The sequence below is a fragment of the Polyodon spathula genome, chromosome 2, assembly GCF_017654505.1.
Source record: "Polyodon spathula isolate WHYD16114869_AA chromosome 2, ASM1765450v1, whole genome shotgun sequence".
NCBI lineage: Eukaryota > Metazoa > Chordata > Actinopteri > Acipenseriformes > Polyodontidae > Polyodon > Polyodon spathula.
Window position 1 is genome coordinate 18,425,566 of NC_054535.1, and position 22,050 is coordinate 18,447,615.

The 22,050-nt window shown below is 37.3% G+C and overlaps 1 protein-coding gene across 7 annotated transcripts in view; it reads left to right on the forward strand.

The window, feature by feature from the left end:
- Positions 1-22,050, forward strand: part of LOC121330963 (C-terminal-binding protein 1-like) — a 101,689-nt gene that overhangs the window by 26,240 nt on the left and 53,399 nt on the right. The window lies entirely within an intron of this gene.

Here is a 22,050-nt window from a genome sequence, read left to right on the forward strand (position 1 = left end):
TCTTGTAGCACGTAATGGGACAGATTTATTTGTCCCTTGTGTGTGTGGGTGTGGGGGGGGGGGGGGGGGGGGGGGGTCAATTTTTATTTAATTTATTTCACATTTAAATGGAACATATTGGATTTTGCTGTAAACAGATCAATAAAGCTGTCCCAATTTTTTTTTTTTTATATAGAGGCAAACGTTATTTCAATTTTCTAAATACTGCTAATTTGCTTATGATGTGCAGCAGTGTTTGTGCTGTACAGTAGCTGCTATGCCTTCATGTTGTTAAGGATATACATGAGCTGGGTGACCAGTAGAAGCAAAGTAACAAATCTTCATAACTACAGATTCTGCAGTCTTGATTAAATTAAGATAGCATCTGAAGATATCTTCAGTATGAGGGCAATTTATTAACTGCATATGTTGCAATATGACTCAGCTTAATTTTTTCATTTGAGCATTGTATGTAAAAAAAAAAAAAAAAAAAAAAAAAAGTTCCATTTTGCGAATCGGATGCTTTGCAATCACACTCTGTTTTTACATGGGTGACTTAAGTACTTCAGAAGGCAAGTGATGGTGGGGAAGTTTTTTTGTTTTTTTTATTTTATTCTTTTCATTAAAATTCTTTAACCTACAATATTTACCTGATTTTTGTTTGGCACCAGTAGTAAATGAGTTACCATATATAAATACTGTATAGTATTGCTAAAACAAAATGCACATTTAATAAAACAAGAGACTTTACAGTTGAGCTTAAAATATAAACAAGTGATAAAAGGTATCTTAAGTACATCCTGTGTCTGTACAATAGAAAATGGCTTCCACAGTGTTGCATATACAATACAGAACCAGTACTGCATCATAAGTAGAGTACCTTTCATTTGAGGCACTATGATGCTGGTACAGCATCCCCTCATTTAATAATTACAGCAAAAGATGGTAACACCTGCCTGCTTTAGAAAAGAAATATAGTTAGAATGAGCCAGCCAAAAGTTGGTAATCCCATGTACTGTAAGAAGTGAATTTTCTAATTTGTTGGGGAATTAGTGTCATTGTGCAATCGTTGGAAGATAAAGGTCAAAGTAGTAGAGTGGAATTGAACCCCTACAACTTCAAGACAGCTCTGTGTTTTGAGGCAGTGTTTGCCACGTTTGTGGCGTTGAGACAATGGTAAATATATAATCTTTGACAGCTGCTAGTTAAGCTGTCACAAAGAAATCTGAGACTGCCCTGACTGTTAACATACATTGCAGCTGTTAATAGTGGGTATGGGTAGGTGATGGTGTACTGTACTGTTTGACTTCCCTTCAAAGTGAGTTTAGGTGTGTCTGCCCTGGGGTTATAGACCTGCACCTGCCAGCCAGCTCCCTTGAATATGATTGATTCAAAGTAAACCGTTTTGAAGTGTAGTGTAAAAGTTAAGGACTGGTTAGCACAAATGTGTGTTATTCTGAAGAATATGGGCAAATTCCATACCGTGTTTGCTTTTGCTTAACTCTGTCCTGTGTTCAACAAAGCCATCTTGTCAGCTTTTATAAAATGATACAAATATCATTTGTGCACAAAATGTTTCTATTTGAAGTGAGGTGCTAGCCAAAACGTGCTTAATGTTGAAACAAGTGTCTCTGCATTAGCGGGATTTGTTCAGCAGTAGTATAATTATCAATAAAGTTACTATAGCAGGTGCAAAGAACAGGTTTGACCGCACACCCAAAGGGTTCTTCTTTGTCCTTTTTGGTCTTTGAATGTGAATACTTCATTAATACAAACGGTGTTAACACAGTTGAATTTGATGAAGAGGTATTCTGTGTTGAAGCGCGTTGTTACGCTGATGATTTTTTTAATAATACAACTACTCTTGTTTCTGAATAGAGTGTTTTACCGTTTTTATTAATGAAGTGCTCACATTCAAAGATCTAAAAGGACAAAGAACAACCCTTTTGGGTGTGTGGCCAAACTTGTTCTTTGTAGCTCCTCTAGTAAGTTTGTGTACTGCTGAACAAATCCCGCTAATGCAGAGACACTTATATATATTAAAAATGATATGGACTGCTGTAGCTACTATTGTTTGTCACCTAACTGAATTGATCTTTGTTTTTGCTTTTCACATTTAGACATGGTGGTGACTAATAGCTGTACCCAAGTGTCATAACAAGACTTTGTAACTCGCTGCCTCTGGAAAATGCAGACACTGGCAGTAAAGCTGCTTTTAAACTATAACAATCTAGTTTATATTAAAATGTCAACAGCAAACTAATAGTAATAGTTATTTTTTCTCTCTATCTATCTGTCTATCTATACAATAGTGTTCAAAAATTTGGAAACAACAAATCATTTGCTGCAAAACTAGGGGTAGGGATTGTATTGCCCATTTTTTATCACAGACCCCTTACTTAAAAAATACCCTGGTATATCTGAATAGATCATCTTACTCTTTAAAAATATGTTAAATATGTTTTATGAGCTAGACATCTCCCACATAGGTGGTACTCTGAAATGTTCTCTTTTTACTAGGAAAGAAGTACAACTGGTGATAGGGAGTTTGTTGCTGTATAACTCCCTAGACTACTTGCTCACTAAATATCTTGGTATCCTTGAATAGATAATTGTCTCACAGGGGGAAAAAAAAAATCACGGAATTTGTGCGCTCTTGTGGAATTTTAACTTTTTTGCAAAAAACCCCCCAAAAACTCAAACATTTGCTCCCTGCTATCACTGTACATGTCACTAGAGCACACACACGGTATTTGTATAGTGAGAAGTGAGGAGGGGTTTCAGTGCAACCTTTAGTTCAGCCATGGAGAGATTCCTAAGGCCATCGGTGAGCTCCGGAAACAAATCTAAATTAGCACCGAATACAATGGCAAAAGATAGGGCACAAATGCAAAATGCAAGTGCAGTATTTCCAATAACTCACCATCATCGCTTCTGTTAAAACGGCAGAAGACTGTGACTACTACCATGGATAGACAAACAGTGGCTACTGAAGAACAAAATAAGGTAAGATTATTATTATTATTTTACAAAAGGATTTCATAGTTTAGTCGCAAGTTCAAAGTGGAGTTCTGTTACTCCTACGTGAAAGGTCAGAGAAAAACAATGAGGACCTTGCTTGTACTCTATATGTTGCAGGTCCTGAAAGATGTCACTCCTTTATATGTAAATATACACGTTTTTTGTACATGGTGTATTAACATGAATACTCAAAAAGGAAGGAGGAGGTAAACTATATTAGATATTATCCAATTATTGGGATGATAAAATTTTTGTGAAAATTCTCGTGTTTTTTTTTTTTTTAAGTCGTTACTTTCCCGTTTTCTGGCATGTGATGGTAGCACTTTCACATTGTGGAAATAGTCAAAGAAATTAAAAATGTAGTTTATCAGCCGATCGGTGTTGCCTGTCACTGTTTCCAAGCACTTGTCACAGTTTCCAAACTATTTCTATGTGCGGTCTTGATGTGGATATGTTTTAAAATTACAACGAATGTTTCTAAAAATATCATGTTACATTTGTATAAAAATGCTCCAAGTCTAGTACACATTTGTAAAATGTACCAATGCTAATTTGGATCCCAGTGCACCACTACAATCTTATTCTGCTAGGCAAATGTTATTATTACTAATGGGATTAAATATAGCCATATGTTTTGGCCATAACTGTATTTAATTTATTTTAAGAATTGTTATGTTTAATGTATATTTTAAAAAAAATGGCATCCAATTGTCAGTGCTGTAAGAGTTAAAAAGAGTGAATTATTTTTGCTTTATTGCATCTGTTATTTTTCTTTGATTTCCATAAAATATGGCAAACATGTTTTGTTCTGTGTTTTTTTTTTTCAGATTTTAGTAATACGATTTATATATATTTTTTTAAAAACTAATTTTAATTAACTGACTTTTTCTTATTTATTTATACTCATGAACACTTTTTCATTAAAAAAAAAAAGTCATTGCCACAGAATTTTGCAGAAAACTTTTCTCGTTGCAGATTTTAGGACATTTTACCACGAATTTCAGCGGGGACAGTATACACTGAACAAAAATATAAATGCAACATGCAACAATTTCAACGATTTTACTGAGTTGCAGTTCATATAAGGAAATCAGTCAATTGAAATAAATTCATTAGGCCCTAATCTATGGATTTCACATGACTGGGAATACAGGTATGCATCTGTTGGTCAAGGTAGGGGCGTGGATCAGAAAACCAGTCAGTATCTGGTGTGACGACCATTTGCCTCATGCAGCGCGACACATCTTCACATAGAGTTGATCAGGCTGTTGATTGTGGCCTGTGGAATGTTGTCCCACTCTTCAATGGCTGTGCGAAGTTGCTGGATATTGGCAGGAACTGGAACACGCTGTCGTACACGTCGATCCAGAGCATCCCAAACATGCTCAATGGGTGACATGTCTGAGTATGCAGGCCATGGAAGAACTGGGACATTTTCAGCTTCCAGGAATTGTGTACAGATCCTTGCAACATGGGGCCGTGCATTATCATGCTGAAACATGAGGTGATGGCGGTGGATGAATGGCACAACAATGGGCCTCAGGATCTCGTTACGGTATCTCTGTGCATTCAAGTTGCCATCAATAAAATGCAATTGTGTTCATTGTCCGTAGCTTATGCCTGCCCATAACATAACCCCACCACCACCATTGGGTACTCTGTTCACAACGTTGACATCAGCAAACCGCTCACCCACAAGACGCCATACACGCTGTCTGCCATCTGCCCGGTACAGTTGAAACCGGGATTCATCCATGAAAAACACACTTCTCCAGCGTGCCAGTGGCCATCGAAGGTGAGCATTTGCCCACTGAAGTCGGTTACGACGCCGAACTGCAGTCACGTCAAGACCCTGGTGAGGACGACAAGCACGCAGATGAGCTTCCCTGAGACGGTTTCTGACAGTTTGTGCAGAAATTCTTCGGTTGTGCAAACCCACAGTTTCATCAGCTGTCCGAGTGGCTGGTCTCAGACGATCCTGCAAGTGAAGAAGCCGGATATGGAGATCCTGGGCTGGCATGGTTACACGTGGTCTGCAGTTGTGAGGCTTGTTGGGCGTACTGCCAAATTCTCTAAAACGACATTGGAGGCTGCTTATAGTAGAGAAATGAATATTCAATTCTCTGGCAACAGCTCTGGTGGACATTCCTGCAGTCAGCATGCCAATTGCACACTCCCTCAAAACTTGAGACATCTGTGGCATTGTGTTATGTGACAAAACTGCACGTTTTAGAGTGGCCTTTTATTGTCCCCAGCACACGGTGCACCTATGTAATGATCATGCTGTTTAATCAGCTTCTTGATATGCCACACCTGTCAGGTGGATGGATTATCTTGGCAAAGGAGAAATGCTCACTTTCAGGGATGTAAACAAATTTGTGCACAAAATTTGAGAGAAATAAGCTTTTTGTGCATATGGAAAATTTGTGGGATCTTCTTTCAGCTAATGAAACATGGGACACAGACTTTACATGTTGCGTTTATATTTTTGTTCAGTGTATGTGTGTCTGTGTGTGTGTATATATAAATATAATATATATAAATAACAAAAATAAGGGCTAAACCCGGTAGTCTGGTGTGTCTTGCTTTGCTTGGGCCAATCTAGTTTCGCCTGCGCGTATAGAGGAGCGACACTTTTTGACTTCTCTTTTTGGAAGAGAGAGCTAATTAAGAGTGCTTTTAACCGCTGTTAAAATCAGCCCTGGTGTCGTGCCTTTTCAGCACCGACACTGGAAACCCAGTACACAGTCACTACATTGTTGTCAGAAGTGGAGGCGAGGCAGGTACCCCGACACGTACTTGGAAGCCGGCAGGGTGGAGTGTACAAATGCAAAATTAGACTCGCCCAAATAATTAGAAACTAGATTGGCCCAGGTAAAAGTAGACTCGCTAGACCACCGGGTTTTGCTCTATACAGAGAGAGAGAGAGAGAGAGTACATGGTGAGGGTCTCAATGGTTGCAGGCCAAGGAAAAATCCACACTTACGAAAACATTACAAGGACAATCGCTTAAAGTTTGAAAAATGGCATTTGAATGATGGATATGATAGTCAAAGGTTTTGTGGAGTGATGAAACAAAAATCGAGCTATTTGGTCACGTTATAACATTTGGAGAAAGTCTGGTGAGCCATACAAAGAAAAGAACACCATACCTACTGTCAAGCATGGTGGTGTTAATATCCTTCTGTGGGGCTGATTTTCCTCTAATGGCACAGGAAATTTAGTTCCAATACATGATAAAATTGATTCCATAGCATACCACAAGATATTGGCCAATCATCTGAAACCATCTGCTACAAAACTTGGTTTAAAGCACAACTGGACATTCCAACACAACAATGATCCAAAGCACACATCAAAATCTGCTTCAGAATGGTGTTAAAATTAACATGATTAACATGAAATACACAAACATAGAACTGTTTACTTCACGCGTGTGTAAAACAAAAAAAAGGGAGTAGGCTTATACAAATAGTACTACACTATGATGTACTACAGTTGTTCTTATGAGTAAAGCAAACATAAAAAATGTGTTGTACTTACAATCAATTCTAAAGAGCACAACATTAAAATAAGAAATTATACAACTTTGCCTGCTTTTTATGATGTACCACCTCCCGCTGTAAATCCATCTCGATTTTGCATGCTTCTTCGTAGCCAGTTTCAAAGCCACAATTCTGCCAGATAATTAGAAACTAGATTGTGCATATCGTGCAGAAAATGTCCACGGTACATAACTAATGTTAGGAACCCCTGCTGTAAAGTGTTTTAACTAAAAACAACAAATCTGTGTGATCTTCTAGTTCAGTGTTAGACACTTGGTTGTTCTAGTGGAAAGGCATTTTCTTGCATCCTTGAGCAAAAACCCATTGGAGTTAGTCTGTGCCCCCAGGATATTATCTTTTTTTTTGTGAAGAATAGCATCCTAAACCAAGGGTGTGGACATGCAGCTGTGCTCACAGAGCTAATGGAAAGCTCTTGGCTATGATTCAGCTCTGCTCATCCGTTGTTTGCTGTCAAAGAGACTTTGTGCAGCGCACAACCAGGAAAGCGACATTCTACCTGTGCTAGGAGCCTTAATAAAAACATACAAAAGAGGAAATCAGCAGGCTATCCATCACAGTAAGTGCACTGTGGTGGGCTCTTTGTAACACAAAACAGTTCTCTTGGCCCAGTGGCCAGAGGCAACTGGAATGATGTGAGACATGCACAATAGAACCCAGACAGCACCAACACAGAAGTGGCAGTGGCAGCACTTTTGTGTCATTCTGTTTATCATGTAAGACTGTACCATTTGAAAAAAAAAAGTATACCTAAAGCTTGATGATTGACAGTGGTTTCTGTATAGATTCCGCAGATATGTTTGTGAAAACCAGTATCTCTTCCAATGCTATGCACTAACTACAAGGGAACTATTCTCAAAAAGTTGTCCACAAAATTCACTCGCCACATATTAACAAATTAATTCAATAAATAGATGAGCGAGTGTAAATTTTTTATTATTTTGTTTTTTCAGTTATACATGCAGTTTTATTGTAAAAAGTTTATTTGTCAATTTAGGAGTAGTATAAGCAATTTCTTTCAAAATGATGGCAGCTGCAGAACAAATCCTGTAGTGCTGAGTCCATTCAAGCACAGAACCCTGTGCAATGTGGAACAGCACAGCAAACAAAGCAGGAAGTTACAAAATGTAAGGTATGGCTTATTTGCGTTCCAGTTTGAATGGAGATGGTATACCCAATAATTATTTTAAATGTTAATACTTCATGCATTTTTAAATAGCTTTTCATAAACAATTTATATTCTTAGTGTCTTGGCGCTTAATACAGAGCATAATAAAACAAAGGCTTTAAACCACAAAGATTATAAATAAAAAAAATAAAAGCTGTTTTTTTTTTTTTTTTTTTATTATATAAAATGTGCTAGTGTAAGAGCTGAGGACTTCTACATAAATCGGTACTGGCTCAGGAGCCAAATAATGCATTCCTTGTTGCATATTTTCCCACAGTCTTTTATCAGATAGGCAAAACATACTTAATGATCATTTTATACATACCTTATTACTTATTACTTAGTAGTTTACTCTGTAGTATTACTCGTGTTTGTACAAAAAAATAAAGAACCAAGCAATAAATAAACAGCCCAGGAACTTAGTTTAAGAGATGGAAGTACAATATTTATTTATTTAAATTAGTTTTAGAGTTGGGTATTTTTCCTTTTGGTTAAAAAAAAAAAAAAAAAAAAAAAAAAAAATCTGACTGTAGAATTTGGAGAAAAGGGCTTTGAGAACTTCAGTCTTTAGTTGTTAAATGGTATGTAGCCTAATATAAAAAGTTGATTATAATTACTAAATATTGCACTTGAAACATGCAAGGATATGTATTCTTTCTTCTGTAACTGTAACCAAATATACCTGTGCAAATCAACAGTTCCCTATCAAGTACGAAATGTAACCATTACAGTGAAAACTACTGTGTAATAAGTAACAAGGTATGTATAAATAATCATAAGTATGTTTTGTCTTGCGTGATAAAAGACTGGGAAAATAACTTAATTTACCTTTGAGGTAAATACCCATATGGTAATGGTTACATTTCTATTTCAGGGAACCAGAGTAATGATAACACTATGTAACACAATTTTTGTTCCTGGGTAGTAAGTGTTATTTCCTAATTGCTTATGCCTCAAAAGTATAGAACATTATTCCCCACAAACTTTGCTTTTGTGACCAGGACAGTGATATTTCAAAATATCACTATTTCCAATGGGAAAACGAGCAAATGTGTGTCTTTTCGTTCACATAGTCAGAAAAAAACAACATATGAATCCAAATTAACATGTATTTATACTAAGGTAATACAAAGATGACTACAAAAGATTTAGAAGTGAGTAGTTTTTCGAGATTTACAATTATACTGTAAATACAGTATAATTGTAAATCTCAAAAAACTACTCACTTCTAAATCTTTTGTAGTCATCTCTGTAATAAGTAACCCAACGTTTTCTGTCTTAAAGTACCGTTTACACGGTACTTATCTTGTGGTAGAGTAAAATACAGATCTAGGTGTAACAGTTTCAAGTTCTGTATGCAAATTTGCTGCACCCTTCAGTTTGTCACAGGGGGATAGCCCATATCTGTTTTGTTTTGTTTGAATAATTAAAGGTAAGCATTTAAAATTATTAGGAGAATTGTTGTGTGCAAAACATTTAATATATAACCTTTTGAATAATTTTGATGCCACTGTAGTATTTAAAAATAAAGTGGGACCATTTGTGGCAGTAGATATTTAAGATGGATTGGGGAAAGTCATGCTGCTGTAAAGATACTGTGACTGAACCCTTACTGTTTTGTAACCTTAACCCAATATCTACCTCCTGCGTTATCAAAGACCATCTTTTGCTTTGTGTTGTTTTGTTTTATAGATAGTGAATATATTTTAAACCATTTTGAAAATAAATCTTTAGGCTCTGGTTTTATATATATATATATATATATATATATATATATATATTTTTTTTTTTTTTTTATAGTTTGTAAGTTTGCCCTGAGGGATGATGTGGCAGATGGCAGAAGGGAGTCTGTCAGTTTAAGATTAACATCATAACACATTCAAATAGGTAACACGTTCAAACAGATGTATATTATAAGTAGATCTCCAGTCAAAACATTAAGAACTTAAGTAGGATATATATTGTCATCATGAGGGGTGGCTAAGAGCTCCCTCTGTTGACAGTGATGGTGGTTTAAAGCTTTCCCAGGGTCTTTGAAGACATCGAACATAATTCGATTAAGAGATCAAATCTTAACTTTCAATGACTTAAATTATTGAAACATTGTTTGTTGGAGTTAAACAGCGGTCATGCAAGAAGTGAGTTGTGATTAGGCACATTTTACCTTTGAATACTGTATTCTTTAGAATTTAAGACACACTTTTTTAAACCATTTTTTCTTCCCAAAAACAGCCTTTGTCTTAAATTAGAGTACAGTATAGTGATGTGTTATTAAAATCGGCAACAAAAGACATGACTACCTGAATACACAAACAGCGACGTGACTTGCTGTCGAGAAAAGACAAACCAGAATGTTACTGTCCGATCTTGAATCATCTGTGACATACAGGCAGACATTTTCAAAGAAGCATGATTAGCTTCCTGAGGAATGTAGAGAGACGCTTTTACAATTTCAGCATTTTTAACAAACAGTACCAGCTTGGACGCATCGGAAATGCTGATCAGACTCCTGTATTTGTTGACATGCCAAGCAATACCAGAGTTCACAAATTGGGAGAATAATAGGGGTGAGTAATCACGACTGGAATTGAGAAGCAGCGCATAACTAATGCTCTGCGTGACAGCAGTCGATCGCAGACTGTCTCCATATGCGTAGTTCAGGTTGTATCTTTGTGAGTCCATATTTTTTATATGATTTATTTTTTCTTCAAATTGAGTGGAAAATTTTGGGGTTGTGTAGCAAGTGGTTCTTATGTATTGAATCTTAAAATTATGTTAGTTAGACGTATGCATTATTAGAAGAAAATAAGAAGTAGTAGGATTTGTGCCGCCCCATGCCATGGTTCCAAATCCCTCTGTTATTGCTGCAGTAGATTAACCTTTTCTTTTTTTTTATGTGCTTCAGCACGTTCACTCCTGATGAACATGAGAGTTTGTCTTCTCAGTTTCATCATCCTTTTTGTCAAGGCAGGAAAGAGGAGGTTTTGACAGTTCAGGTGCAGCAGTGCTCAATAAACACTTTGTAAAGGCAGGGCCAGTTACTGGCACACAAGTGGTGTGAACTAGTGGCAATGGCAGGGCTTACTAAATGTTTGTTAAACATTGTGGGGGTATTTTCTGTCTTAGAGTGCATAAATCCAGTATAATTCAGTAAATACCTGTTTTGGCTCTACTTTTACAGTTAGGCCATATTGACAGCACAATCGTCTGTAGCATGCATGCATGCAGTACAGTACAATTCAAAGGGACTCCTTTTTTTCTAAGTCACTACCCTCGATCAGTCAGATTGTGAATTAGAAAAGGGAACCTTGCTTGAAGTGAGGGTTTCAGGGCCATGCAGTGCTGAACTAGGCTTGCACAGCATACTGAAAGTGTTTCATTCCAGGTCCCTCAGCTCAGACGCACATGTGTCTTCCTGAAATCATTGGATGCTTGCTTGCAGCTTTGGAGAGTGCCAAGGACTGACAGTGTAGCTGAATTCCCTCCCCACCAATGCATTGTGGATTGTGGAGCTGCTCTTCAGAATAGAGTATTTTTGTTTTCTGAGGGTGAATGCTTCTGTGGTCCTGTTAAGACAAGTACTGTATGCAGCTCTAATTGTTCCTAAATGCTGTTGAACAAACAGTCAGGAAAATAATGAAATACATGTGCAAATTAAGCAGCTGTGGCAAACTCCACTGCCTGGCTGGCTCTTTGTAAGAGCTTTCAATTTGGCAGCAGTGAAGTGCTGTCCTCCCAGTGAGCTGTAACATCTGTATATGTTTTTAGTTAATAGACCTTTGACTATATTGAAATGGATCTATTGATGGCAAAAAGATTTCCCCCAAAAAGATCAACAGCTCATCGAAAATCCTTGGATATGCACATTTAAAATGTATTTAACAGGCAGCTAAATGATTGTTTTGGTATGTAGGTAGGTTTGTATGTTTGCCAGTAGCTTGCACATCCTTGTACAGTGCTACCTGTGAGAACTGCGAACCGGTGGACCGAGGTTACCGCACCAGTACTGCACTGGTACCGTTCCAGTACCATACCGACCTGGTGGTACAGTCATCGAACTGGTACTAAACCGACCCGGTACCGCACCGTCCTAAAGTCACCGGTTACGTCCTAGTACCGTACAATACCGACCCTGTGCTACAGTCACTGAACCCGAACCGGTACCGTATCGTTCTGTCCCAGTTTCGACCAGCTACCAAGCCGGTCTTGTTTGGGTCTTGAACAGCCCCATTGCTGTCTTTAGGCAGACCTGTACGTTGTTACTGTACACTGCACTGCATCATGCCTGGGTTCAAGCCCTATCTAAGCAGGGGCTGTCCAAATGGATAGCAGCCAGGGTCAGGACTGCTTGTGAGTGAACCAACTTGCCCCCTCCAGAAAAGCTCACTGCACATTCCACCAGGTGCATGGCAACTTCATGGGCTTTATTCCAGGGTGCATCTGTCAAGGACATTTGCAATGCTGTAGTGTGGGCTACTTCCCAGACCTTTACTAGGTTCTACAGACTTAATGTCGTGGATCCTCAAAACCCTGATTTTTGAACTCTAGTGTTAAGGGTGGCTTCTCAGTAGACCCTTACAACATAGGTGAGTTCTCCCTCAATTTTTTAGCCCTAGCTACTTGTTACTGGGGTTCCGAATGGTAATCCCCAAGGCAGTTTCACCTTAGCCTTGCAGCATTCCGGTCATCTTACCCTTGTGACGGCTTGGGTATAGTGACCTGTTTCGGAAATGGAAACATTTTGAACTTGAAAGTTAGCTGAATTTATTCGTTTTATGGATGTGCTGTGTTTTTTTGTTTTTTTCCTACCAAAATCCTGTGTCTCCCCGCGAAAATAATAGCTTCCTACCAAATCATGAGGAGCAGTACTTTTTGGAAATACTTAAGTATGGCTGATCTGTATAGCTATGCATTACAATGTCTTTTTCCTGGCTTTGTTATTAATCTGTTTACAAAATCTCTTAATCTGTACCTATTTTGGTAAAGCAGTTATCCACACTGTAGGAATGATGATATACACGCTTATAATGTTAGTAGAGTCAGGATTAGTATGAAGCTCACTTTTAGCTGATCGTAGTAAATAACTTTCTTTTTTCTTTTTTTCTTTCTCACCAAGTGCCTTTTTTAATTTAAAATGTTCCAACACTGATTGCAAAGTGATGACATTCTGATACACCTGTGCCTGTCTGCTGGAGCAACTTTCAGAGCTTACAGTGATTGGATTGCATTTCAGATATTGCAGATCTTTTTTAGAGCATAAGCCTTCAGAAGAGCTATTTTAACCAGATACTTACATTCCGTACCAATTTTATCTCTGAGACTTTTTCAGTTATGCATGAGGCAACACCATCTGTCCTGGCTGTTATCTGTGCCTTTCTTTTTCTGGTGAATGGTTTAGAATTTTTTTTTGAGTAATTTATTTTCAAGAGTCTTTGGGGTGTGTGTACTGTATGTTTGTGTGCATGTTAACATAGTGTATTCATTTATTTTCTATATGAAGCAAGGAAAACGTCTTCAAAGAAGGTATCTTTTGTAGATATTACGCAAACCATTCTAGAGTAACTACTATTGTTGTAATTCGCTGCAATCGGATAGATAAAGTGATTTCTACATGGTTTTTTATTTTTCTTTTGTTCTTGGCCACCTCCTTTTATCACCACCAGATATATGGTAATACACATTAATCCCTGTTGGGACATTCAGGATTGATGCCTTACACCTAAATAATAATGAATCCTGGAGGTATACAACATTAGGAATTTTTTTAGCAGTGTTAATCCACAAGCTTACTTCGGGCATTACAAAAATGAATAAACATGAGCCCGCAGCAGCGTGCGGAACAACATTTTAAATTCATTTAAGTACAATATTTTACCAGGAAAAACCTGCACCCAAACTGCCTGAGATGATGTATCTTATACAAGAAGAGACATCCTACACAATGTAACAGTATTATTAACTTATATTAAACAAACCACGGACATAATATACGTCAGACTGATTTAATTATTATTGAAAACAACAAAGAATGCTACTATATTCTCATCATGAAATGCACTTTGACTGGTGAAAGTACATACTGTACTTACTAGCATACTGTAAGTTTGGAGATTATAGTAAGTTAATGGGGGCCCTTAAAACAGAAAAGCTAACCAGTGACTATGACGCTGTAGGGATGGCCAGGTGAACTCAATATAACAGTAACAGACTGTCGTGAATTCTCATCACACTGCAAAACCAATCGATAAAACAAACTGCTAATTTAACAAATAAATACCACCTAGTGCACTGTGGTAGTTTCTTACCTCCACAAGGGGCATGTTATGGCCACAGTGGAGCTTTTAACTTCTGAGTTTTAAAAAGGCACCTGGATGTGATGATGTTAAACCGAAAGTGTTATGTAATTTGATTTTAAACAAGAAAATGCAATTTTGTGAAGTTAACTGATACCAGGTTGCTCTTTAATGCCTTTAGTAGTTTTGTACTACAGTTTACACATTTGTTTGGTAGATGAGCCAAGAGCTTGCTCTGAATGTTTTGTCTTCACATCAACACATCTTGGTGCAAGGTCAAACTAAACGTGAAACATATCTTGAGTCAGCACTTTGTATTCGGTACAGCTGTTGTAGAGTGACAAAATGGGTATTTTAATCCTAACAGGTGCCCCCAACTTGCTGATTTAAATTAACCAGTTTCCTGCTTCCATAGTGTCAAGGCCATGATGATTGGCTATTCATTTACAGCAGCATGCGTTATTGATATGAGGCGAGACATTCAGATTGAAACATAACGGAGAATCAGCTGCAGTACTAAAGCTCTTTGACTGATTGGCTGTTGTACTCAACGCTTGTAACTGTGCAATAATTATGTTTATCAAACACAGGGCAAAGTGTGATTTTAAGTAATTTTTCTCCCCCACCTCCCAACGAGAATATAGTGGAGGCTCACGTACATATGTAGAATTTGTCACCCTTTAAATTTTTGCATATTGTGTTCTGTATACAGAACTGCTCACTTGTTTAGTGTAAGTTATTAAGGGGGAGACTATCCTTCTCTCTCTATGTCCCACTTACATTTTAACACGCACTACTTACAGAGGATGTACTTTTTCATGCTACTGATAGCATGAATAGGAATCTTCCTAAAATATTGTGCCTCCCGTTTTCAATATGAGATAGAAACTGTACAATGGAAGTAAAACCTGAATAATGCATTAATAGCTTGCACCTGCATTACTGTTAAATGACCCGAGGAAATGATTCCTAGGTTTTGAGTCTAAATTACTGTAGGTGGTGAGAGGAAGCATTGATGTTTAAACCTACCAAAGAAGAGTTGCTCTTGTGCTTAATACAGAGAGAGTAGTGCAGCCTGGGCCGTCGTTAGCCATGGCAGCCAACTAGGCTGCGCAAAGTTGTTTCCATACGAAGAGATCCTGCCAACATTGGTGGGGTCATTATAAACCTATTTACTCTGAGAATGGTGTGTTCTTTGTAATAATAATAGACTGCCAGGCGACATTGCCAAGCAGCGATGTTTAGCTGATGATAACAAAAGGGAGAGTGACACTGTACCAGTGGAGAATGGCAGCGCTCCAAAATATATATATATATATATATATATATATATATATATATATATATATATATATATATATATATATATATATATATACACACACATATACAGTGGCTTGCGAAAGTATTGACCCCCCCCTTGGCATTTTTCCTATTTTGTTGCCTTACAACCTGGAATTAAAATGGATTTTTTGGGGGTTTGTATCATTTGATTTACACAACATGCCTACCACTTTGAAGATGCAAAATATTTTTTATTGTGAAACAAACAAGAAATAAGACAAAAACAGAAAACTTGAGCGTGCATAAGTATTCACCCCCCCAAAGTCAATACTTTGTAGAGCCACCTTTTGCAGCAATTACAGCTGCAAGTCTCTTGGGGTATGCATCTATAAGCTTGGCACATCTAGCCACTGGGATTTTTGCCCATTCTTCAAGGCAAAACTGCTCCAGCTCCTTCAAGTTGGATGGGTTCCGCTGGTGTACAGCAATCTTTAAGTCATACCACAGATTCTCAATTGGATTGAGGTCTGGGCTTTGACTAGGCCATTCCAAGACATTTAAATGTTTCCCCTTAAACCACTAGAGTGTTGCTTTAGCAGAATGCTTAGGGTCATTGTCCTGCTGGAAGGTGAACCTCCGTCCCAGTCTTAAATCTCCGGAAGACTAAAACAGGTTTCCCTCAAGAATTTCTCTATTTAGCTCCATCCATCACTCCTTCAATTCTGACCAGTTTCCCAGTCCCTGCCGATGAAAAACATCCCCACAGCATGATGCTGCCACCACCATACTTCACTGTGGGGATGGTGTTCTCGGGGTGATGAGAGGTGTTGGGTTTGTGCCAGGCATAGCGTTTTCCTTGATGGCCAAAAAGATAAATTTTAGTCTCATCTGACCAGAGTACCTTCTTCCATATGTTTGGGGAGTCTCCCACATGCCTTTTGATGAACACCAAACGTGTTTGCTTATTTTTTTCTTTAAGCAATGGCTTTTCTCTGGCCACTCTTCTGTAAAGCCCAGCTCTGTCGAGTGTACGGCTTAAAGTGGTCCTATGGACAGATACTCCAATCTCCGCTGTGGAGCTTTGCAGCTCCTTCAGGGTTATCTTTAGTCTCTTTGTTGCCTCTCTGATTAATGCCCTCCTTGCCTGGTCCATGAGTTTTGGTGGGTGGCCCTCTCTAGCCAGGTTTGTTGTGGTGCCATATTCTTTCCATTTTTTAATAATGGCTTTAATGGTGCTCTGTGGGATGTTCAAAGTTTCGGATATTTTTTTATAACCAAACCCTGATCTGTACTTCTCCACAACTTTGTCCCTGATCTGTTTGGAGAGCTCCTTGGTCTTCATGGTGTTGCTTGCTTGGTGGTGCCCCTTGCTTAGTGGTGTTGCAGACTCTGGGGCCTTTCAGAACAGGTATATATATATACTGAGATCATGTGACAGATCATGTGACACTTAGATTGCACACAGGTGGACTTTATTTAACTAATTATGTGACTTCTGAAGGTAATTGGTTGCACCAGATCTTATTTAGAGGCTTAATAGCAAAGGGGGTGAATACATATGCACGCACCACTTTTCCGTTATTTATTTTTTAGAATTTTTTTAAACAAGTTATTTTTTTCATTTCACTTCACCAATTTGGACTATTTTGTGTATGTCCATTACATGAAATCTAAATAAAAATCCATTTTAATTCCAGGTTGTAAGGCAACAAAATAGGAAAAATGCCAAGGCGGGGTCAGTACTTTCGCAAGCCACTGTATACGGACTTGCTCAAATTTGTTAGTACCCCTCCACAAAAAACGAAGAGTGCACAATTTTTTCTGAAATAACTTGAAACTGACAAAAGTAATTGGCATCCACCTTTGTTTATTCCATATTTAATAGAAATCAGACTTTGCTTTTGATTTTTTATTCAACATAATATTGTAAATAATAAAACAAATGAAAATGGCATGAACAAAAATGACGGGACCGCTAACCTAATATTTTGTTGCACAACCTTTAGAGGCAATCACTTCAATCAAACGTTTTCTGTAGCTCTGAGACTTCTGCACCTGTTAACAGTAGTTTGCCCCATTCTTCCTGAGCAAACTGCTCCAGCTGTCAGGTTTGATGGGTGCCTTCTCCAGACTGCACGTTTCAGCTCTTTCCATAGATGTTCGATAGGATTCAGATCAGGACTCATAGAATGCCAATTCAGAATAGTCCAATGTTTTGTTGTTATCCATTCTTGGGTGCTTTTAGCAGTGTGTTTTGGGTCATTATCCTGTTGGGTTAACCCTAACCCTAACCCTAACCGATGACCTGCGACTGAGGTGGAGCTTTCTGACACTGGGCAGTATGTTTCGCTCCAGAATGCCTTAATACTATTGAGATTTCATTGTGCCCAGCACAGATTCAAGGCACCCTGTGCCAGACGCAGTAAAGCAGCCCCAAAACATAACCGAGCCTCCTCCATGTTTCACTGTAGGTATGGTGTTCTTTTCTATGAAAGCTTAATTTTTTCATCTGTGAACATAGAGCTGATGTGACTTGCCAAAAAGCTCCAGTTTTGACTCATCTGTCCAAAGGACATTCTCCCAGAAGGATTGTTGCTTGTCAAAATGCATTTTAGCAAATTCCAGTCTGCCTTTTTTATGTTTTTTTTTCAAAAATAGAGTCCTCCTGGGTCTTCTTCCATGGAGCACACTTTCGTTTAAAAAGCGCCGGATGGTGCGATCAGAAACTGACGTGCCTTCACCTTGGAGTTCAGCTTGTATCTCTTTGGCAGTTAACCTTGGTAATTTTTCTACCATTCGCACTATCCTTCTGTTCGATCTGGGGTCGATTTTTCTTTTGCGGCTGCGCCCAGGGAGGTTGCCTACAGTTCCGTGGACCTTAAACTTCTTAATAATATTTGCAACTATTGTCACAGGAACATCAAGCTGCTTGGAGATGGTCTTGTAGCCTTTACCTTTACTATGCTTGTCTATTATTTTCTTTCTGATCTCCTCAGACAGCTCTCTCCTTTGCTTTCTCTGGTCCATGTTCAGTGTGGTGCACACAATGATACCAAACAGCACAGCGACTACTTTTCTCCATTTAAATAGGCTGAATGACTGATTACAAGATTGGAGACATGTGTGATACTAATTAAAGAAACTAATTAGTTGGAAATGTCACTATAATCCAATTATTTATTATATTTTCTAAGTGGTACCAACAAATGTGTCCAGGCCATTTTAGAATATCTTTGTAGAATAAGCAATAATTAATCTCTTTTCACAGCTTATTTGCTTAATTCTGTGACATACTAAAGGCATGCAAGTATACATGATAAAATAATTTTTAATTTCATCACTTTTCAGGAGGAATAAAGCATTATTTCAAGGAGCTGTAAGGGTACCAACAAATTTGAGCACGTCTGTATATATACATGTGTGTGTGTGTGTGTGTGTGTGTGTGTGTGTATTATATATATATATATATATATATATATATATATATATATATATATATATATATATATATATATATATTGCTATATCTAACGCATGATGTACACATGTTATATTTACTAAGTTATTACTTTAGCTCAGACACAAAAAACATGACTTCTATTTCTAATCAGCCTTGCATTAGATCTAATAAAGATTTATGATTCATTCATGTAACATTCGCCTCTCTTCATATTAATTTATGCAGATTATTTTAATTCAAAACACATTTGACTTCCCGATTTCTTAGCACTTCAAATCACAATCTGTTTTGAGTATGTGTTTTTTAAATATTCTTAACAGCTAAGGACTTATTTAAATGCATTTTGGAGCTTCAGTTTTAGAAAATGAATATTTAATCAACTACAAATTGTCTTGAATTTGTTTTAACATTGATCATTTCAATTTTAAAACTGAAGGATTTCTGTGTTCATCTTGTTTTTGGACATTTGTTGTTTTTGTAGAACACTGTGTTGATTTTTGTTAAGAGCTTTTTGGCTTACAAAGCCAAACATATTGACTGCTTTCAATTCGGGCAGGAAGTTGGTAATGCTTGTATTGTAACAAAGTGCACTAAACCAGAGGAATATAGTACAGTAAATGGAATCCAAACAATTAAATGTTATTTAAGATATTGCCATAAACAATGTAGACCACTTTAATTTGTTTAGATATTCTGAACAATGTGACTGTAAAATTCAAATTTTTCTTTTCTGTAAAGTACTGTATGCATGGCTGGTGGGTTTTGAAGAGACTTGACATATGTTTTCTGTAGACTAGTTTGCAATTACAGCTTGCAGTCTACATAATAATAATAAAAAGAAACATGTTTGAAACTGTAATTTATCGTAGTGCATTTTCATTGCCATTGTGTTGCCAGAAAAAAAAAAAAAAAAAAAAAAAAAAAAAAAACACACTACTATTGACTCTGACATGCGTCTTCCAAACAAACAGGGAGTTAAAGGCAGTTTTAAGCTCAAACTTGTCAAAAAGGATCTGCTGTGAATACATTGGATATACTTTAAATAAACACAGCAGCTGGTAGCACACAATATTTATTCAAATTTAAACTTATGGACAGTACTTGAAAAGACTTAACGAGTACAATAGCAGTTTTTTGTTGATGGTTTGAAATAGCTACATAGTAGTTTGAAACCAAGCTCTTATCACGAGAATGCCAGTGGTGCTCAAATCGGGTTAATGGCTGCCATGACTAACAAGGGAGTTCTGCTCTACTGCAAGTAGCTCTGTTATCGGCAATGCCCTCTACCAGCACATGCTCTGAATTATTCGTTTCTTTATTTCAAAAGCCCACCTCGGGATTAAGACTGGTTTGCACACGGGCATACGATTCATACGAACGCAACGAATGGACGCAGGCTGTCGATCACCCAGACCGATCCTCTCCCTGCGTTGAGTCATTCTGATGAGACAATCGTGTGGCGGGACCTGAGAGCTCTATCTGTTTTGAACTTCTGAAACTGAAAAAATAAAAACGCAACAAAATAAAATAAAAAATGCCTACCTTTTCCAATTCTGTTATTTTAACGCAAATTATAAGTTTTTTTTTTTTTTTTTTTTTGTTTTTTTTTTTTTTTTAATGAGAAGAAGAAATAGCAGGAGGCTCCGAATGCATAAAGGAACAGACAGACACAGACAAACTTTCTTCTTTTATGTATTAAAATAGAGATCTCCGGTTCTGTATATTTTTTCAGGTGCAAATAATACAGTACAATTCTAAAAGTTGCTATAAGCTGTACCACCGTGTGCTTAGCGTGTTGCATTTAACATTAATAAACTTGTTTTAAAGAGCAGTTTCCGTCCGCACCTCAAACGGAGTATCGCTTGGATTGTTTGAGAGGTTCTAATTAAAATGAAACATTGCAATAAATTGCAGTACTGTGTTAAACATAGCTTGTTTATCCTTCCTGCTCATCATGGAGCCACTTTTTTTTTTTCCCTGAATAGACCTTTTCTCCCAGGCAAACTTGTCCCTCAAACTTTTCCATCTCGCCGTGCATTCTGTGACTAAAATATGGATGGATTTGACTTTAGCACAGGCTTCTGTACTAGTGTTTTTCACACATTTGCTGTTAGTTTTTTTTTTTTTTCTTAAATAAAATACCATTAAATTAAAATACAGTAAGCTACGGTGCGCAGCGTTTATTTTGTCGATGCTCTGTATGAGTCGGTCATTCTTCATGAAGTATACGTCTTTTGTAGACGTTTATAGTTAGAACAGCGAATATGTGGATATAGAGGCCACACTGTGATCAGTGAGAATGTAAAATGTATACGGCCTCATTTGTATATAGCTTTGTATATAACTTCCTTCCTACAATTTACAAATATTTAATTTCCTTCATTCTTTCATTTACAGCCTGCTGATGCTTGATTCAGTTGAAGATGAAAAAGAAATGCGTATATATCGTGCTCACCATCTGACTTCAAGGCTTTCGCGATAGCCTACCAGGAATTTTCTTTTTTTAAATGTTGTTTTTATAATCTGGCCTTCCCATATCATACATACATGGACAGCCACGTACTTGCTCGTTAAGCATTTCGTTATTCATTTATTATTATTATTATTATTATTATTATTAATAATAATAATAAATTAGTCATTATGCCCATTTGAACTTGAACTCGAACGCAATTGGTTGAACACGAGTGACGTCACAAACAGCGCAGAGAAGTTGTGATCTGACAACTGGTCCGTTGCGTTTACGATTTGAACGCAAGATGATGAATGAGTTCGTATGAATCTTATGCCCAGTGTGAACCAGCCTTAACTGTTTTTTATAGGGCACATTCACACAGTTTTGTAAGAGACGTTACAGGTTTTTTGATGTCATGTTATGTGAAAAAAAAATAATAAAATAAAAAGTAAATAAGTGTTCCAAAAAAAAAAAAAATCTGTTTAGTTTATACTGGAGAAACCAAACCAGTGTTATTTTTCACGCAAGTTATTTTTGTTTTGGAAACGAGACATTTGTAAATACACTACATCTCTTTTACAATTGAGTCATGGAGGTAGAACTTTAAATATTTCAAAATATTCACTGTACAGTAGGGGTGTAACAATACACATGTCACAATACAAGAAGTATCACAGTAGGCAGGTCACAATAAGATATGTCTCTCAATACTGTACATGTGGTGGTCCTAATGGGCTAATTCTATTATGCATACTGTAATAAGATCACAGTGAAGACAATAACTGCTGTGTTTGTTTTGTTTTTTTGGTTGTTTTTTGCTAGAGAAC